We start from the raw sequence: 5,095 nt of genomic DNA, 5'->3' as shown, positions 1-5,095 counted from the left end.
AAGAAGAAGAAGAAGAAGAAGAAGAAGAAGAAGAAGAAGAAGAAGAAGAAGAAGAAAGCAAGCAAACAAACAAATGAACAAAAAAACAAGTCCAATTTGTGTTGTCCATATGTGCACAGGAGCATGGTCAAACTCCCAGTGGCTAGCCACTTAAAGAAAAGTGAGTCCTTCCTGATGCCCAACCACACCAGTATCAACTGTGGAGCGCTACACTTCAGCATCTGTATCACAATTTTTAAGGGTTCTCTTTGTTGGCTTCCTGTCTAGGTTGTTATTTCAGGTAAAGGGGGAGATTAGGGGTTGCCACAGGAGCCTTCTATTTCTGTCTTTCTTAACTGTGAGCTTGCAGTCATTGATACCCACTGCAAAGGAAGCTTCCTTGTCCTTTTCAGTCAGCTGGGATATAGTTCATAAACCTCTACATGGTATCTGGAAACAGCATGGACCAAGGATATCCACCTGGCCTCTAAAGTCAGCACTTGCTACATACCTCAGAATGATCTCCTCTGACAGTATAGCCACAGATACCAGCATAGCCTCAGTAAGAGCGAGTGGGTATCGTGATGGCTCCAAGCTACAGCACAGACCATCACAAACAGCTACATGGCCTTCAGTGATAGCACAGGCCACGGAACTTTACATAGCCCCTGGCCACAAACAGAACCACGGACCGTGGCCTGTGCTTGCACACCCTGGACACCAGCATGGACCTCAGCATGGTCTCCTGTATCAGTCCAGACCGTAGACATCATCATAGCCCTCTGCTGCTGCATAGGCCACAGGCCTCAACATTACCTCCGGGACAAGAGAAGTCGTGAACCCCAACATGGTTCCTGGTGGACGCCAGGCCCAATGACATCAACATGGTTTCAGGTGGCAGAACAAACCACAGACATCAGCGTGCCCTTTGGTGGTACCACAGACTGAACACATCAACATGACCCCTGGCTACAGCAGGACCTCTGTGTCCCCTTGTGGAAACACCTAACCATAGACATCAATATGCCCTCAGGTGGCAGTATAGGCTATTCACATCTAAATGGCCCCCATGGATTCACATCCTGACCCATGGATATCAATATGGCTTCAGTCAGAAGCATAGACCACAGACATCTGCATGGCCTTGGGTAGGAACATAGCCCATGGATCTCAACATGGCCCCCAGTTGTAACAGGACCACAGACCCCAAACATGCTTAGACATACATGACCTTTGGAAGTAAAACCCACATGGGGTCTCAGTCACTGCAGTAAGACCATGGACCCAGATACTGGCCCGTTTGGCAGCACAGGCCAAGGACATCAACATGGTCTCAGGTGGCAGTACAAGCCACACATGTTAATATGGTGTCCAGTGACGGTTCAGGGCTCAGACACTGACATGGTGCAGCCTCCCTCCACAGTTGACTCACTAATCCATTCCTCCATCCTTCCCACCCATCCATTACAAATTCATTAATTACAGTGGCACTGAAAACTTCAGTGCATCACTTGCTATATTTTTTATCAGATATTTTCTTTATTTGCATGTCATATGATTTCTCCTTTCCCAGTTTCCAAAAAACAAACAAACAAGCAAAAACAACAAGAACAAACCCCTGTTGCCTCCCCCTTCCCCATGCTTGCCACCCCACCCTCTCCCACTTATTGGCCCTGGCATTCCCCTACACTGGAGCCCAGAACCTTCACAGGGCCAAGGGCCTCTCCTCCTATTGATGATCGACTTTGCAGTCCTCTACTATGCACATGCTGCCAGAACAATCAGTCCCACCATGTATAGTCCTTGGTTGGTGGTTGAGTCCCTGGGAGCTCTGAGGGTACTAGCTATTTTATTTTATTTTATTATTTTATTTTTCCACAGAGCTCTACATGTAAACACTCATTGTCACAAGGGATTTGGGGCTAGAGATTGAGTGAAATGAAGTCAAATTGACAGAGGAACTGCTGAGTGTACAGGCTATGTTTCCTGGTCTAAGCCTAGATCGTGCCAGCAGATCCGGATTGCTTGTGAAGTCAAATGGCAGGGGATAGGTCTGTTTGTTGCAAGGGTAAGCAGGGAGGATCCTGGCTGGAAGCTTCCAGAGTTGGTTACAAACAAGACAGGTGTAGCCAGACTATGACTGGGCACTGGATGTGGCACATGGGCTAGATCTGGACAACTGTGGAAGGTGAGTAAGTGGGAGGATCAGGAAGACTCACTGGTCTAGCCCCTGGAAAAGGATGTGTAAGATCAGGCTTTGTGAAGAAACTTAACTTTGAAAAACAAATGCGCTGTTTTGTTGTGTTTAATGACCAGATTGTCTGTTTCATAATTAGTAACCCTTTTCATGTTGGGTCCCAGTTACACTGTATAAACTATTATTCTCCTTCCCTTTTCTTTCTTTTTTTTTTTGCAAGCTTAACTATCAGAAGCTTTTGTCTGTACGTCACTGGTTGGTTTCTAGCCATAAGTGTTCTTTTCATTGTAAACTCTTTGTAAATTTGTTATTTGCTCAAGTAAATTATTCTTGCTTTCAACTCACTACCTACGAAGATCCCTTTTATTTTTCGTGCTGAACTTTTAATAATGATCTCTGTGTGTTTTATGTTAATTCATCTTCTTTTGTATTTTTGCAATGTGCCAGATATTTAAATGACAACTATTTATTTTTAAAATAAAGTCTTGTTAGGTTTTGGTGTCTGTGGTAAATCCTTCATCAATACATTTAACAAACATTCAAACATTTAATATTCAGTTACCAGCTTGCACTATTTCTTCTTGTTAGCAGAATACATAATGCAGACAAATCCATCCTCACCCAACTCTGATGATGTGTCTTCTATTGTATAAAACCCTAGAAAGAAGAAAAGTTCTAGTTCCTGCACTGCACACCCGAGGAAAGTCTATACGAGAATAGAGTGTTGGGGCTATAAGGAGCACTTCCGTCTGTTATGATGGGTGGGTAAAAAGCCTCGGTGGCATGAATCTGAATGAGTGACATCACTAAGGGTGGCATGAATCTGAATGAATGACATCACTAAGGGTGGCATGAATCTGAATGAATGACATCACTAAGGGTGGCATGAATCAGAATGAATGACATCAATAAGGGTGGCATGAATCTGAATGAGTGACATCACTAAGGGTGGCATGAATCTGAATGAATGACATCACTAAGGGTGGCATGAATCTGAATGAGTGACATCACTAAGGGTGGCATGAATCTGAATGAGTGACATCACTAAGGGTGGCATGAATCAGAATGAATGACATCACTAAGGTTGTATCTCTTTTGATTTTTAGGTAAAGTGTTTTTCATATCTCTGATGCTTGGACCCCCAACCTCATTTTCTGTTTAATTTCTGTAAAAAAAAACAAAAAAAACAAAAAACCAACTACCCCTTTCTATATAATTGATCTCATCTTCATCTTCTTCATTACCATAAGCAAACAGAAAGAGAAAGTTTACTCTCAAGTAAGACTTTGAAGAGGCTTGATGATTTATATAAAGATCCCTCTCTTTATGATTATAATTTAAAATGATGAAAGTCAGTCTCCGCCTTCAGTAAGGAGTTATTAAAGCTTAAAACAGAAAACGAAGGCCTTCAAGTCAAGATGTTTAGGTCTAGATTTCCCAGAGTACCTTTGGGTACGTAAGACAGTCTCTGTGGTCTCTGTGATAAGGCCTTATCTCTCCCGTTTAGAACTTTAGTTAAGCTCAATTATCTGTCCCGGTGAGACATTCTTATTAAATACAACTCCACTAACATGAAAAAGCAAAGCTAATTTGTCCGTTAAGTGTGGATATGGAACCTGGATTTCTTGAGGCAGTACTGTCAAACAACTTTTAAGAATTCACTCCTGATCAAGGGCAGTGGTTTCCTTAATACATTTGTCAGATATATTCTATTAGTGGCATCATGCACTCAAGTCCCAGACTGAGGCTGAAGAATGTCAAATTTGTGGCCAAACTGAGCAGCATGTCAACATACAATCCCCAAAATGTTAAGTCCAGCTTTTTTCAGAAACCAGTTCTCAGTTATTGACCACGGGAATCTCATCTCTTTTCAAAATTAGTCATTTTCATTTGCCAGAGAGCTGGTAGGCATTATAAAAATGCCTTACAGAAATGACAGAAAACTCCCTTTCCTCTCTGGGGATGGTGCTTAGAGGCACTCAGGATGGGCCAGCGTTTGACATACCCTCATAGGCTTTCCTACAACATGGCCTCTAACAAAACTAGGCTGTCTCGAACCCCTGGCAACAGGATTGTTTACCTTTATACGAAGAAGGTTGGGAAGGCACCTAAATCCGCATGTGGTGAGTGCCCAGGCAGACTGCGAGGGGTTCATGCTGTGAGAACCAAAGTCCTTAGGAGATTGTCTAAGACAAAGAAGCAGGTCAGCAAGGCCTAGGGTGGTTCCATATGTGCCAAGTATGTCCGTGACAGGATCAAGAGGGCTTTCCTTATTGAGGAGCAGAAAATCATTGTGAAAGTGTTGAAGACACAACAGAGTCAGAAAGCAAACTAAATATGCAACTTTTTTAAGTAATACAAATTAAAAAAAAAGAAATGACAGAAAACTAGTATGTGTGTGCAGATGCATATACATGTATGCCTATACATGTGTGCATATGAATGTGAAGCCTGAGTGTGTTGAAGCATCCAAACATGCATGTGTGTGAAGCCTGTGTGTGCATGTATGTGTGATAATTGTGTGCATGCAGATCTGTTTGAAGCCTATTTATTGGTGTCCATGTCCATGTGAACCCTCTCTGTGTGTGTGTCTCTGTCTCTGTCTCTTTCTCTTCCTCTCTCTCTCTCTCTCTCTCTCTCTCTCTCTCTCTCTCTCTCTCTCTCTCTCTCTCTCTCTCTCTCTCTCTCCCTCCCTTTGTGTGTGTGTATGTGTGTCTGTGTTTGTGTGTCCACAGAATCAGCATTTTTGGCAAGTAGACAAATGGCCCACCAAGAGTATTTGTTCCCAAAGTAATAGTGTTTAGAGTAGTCTATATCACAATTATCATATGATTTTTTCTCATCTTTATTTTAAATTTATTTTAACTTAGTTATACTTTTGATTTCAGCAGGAAAACCTGGAGACATAAGCAGGTTATC

The 5,095-nt window shown here is 42.5% G+C and overlaps 1 pseudogene; it reads left to right on the top strand.

Moving 5' to 3' along the window:
- Positions 1-4,160: 4,160 nt before the first annotated feature.
- On the top strand, positions 4,161-4,511 carry LOC116089492 (annotated as a pseudogene).
- Positions 4,512-5,095: the final 584 nt, after the last annotated feature.

This window comes from Mastomys coucha, unplaced genomic scaffold (genome assembly GCF_008632895.1).
Source record: "Mastomys coucha isolate ucsf_1 unplaced genomic scaffold, UCSF_Mcou_1 pScaffold14, whole genome shotgun sequence".
Lineage (NCBI taxonomy): Eukaryota > Metazoa > Chordata > Mammalia > Rodentia > Muridae > Mastomys > Mastomys coucha.
Note: the sequence above shows the minus strand (reverse complement) of the source record. Positions and strands in the feature narration are given on the sequence as shown.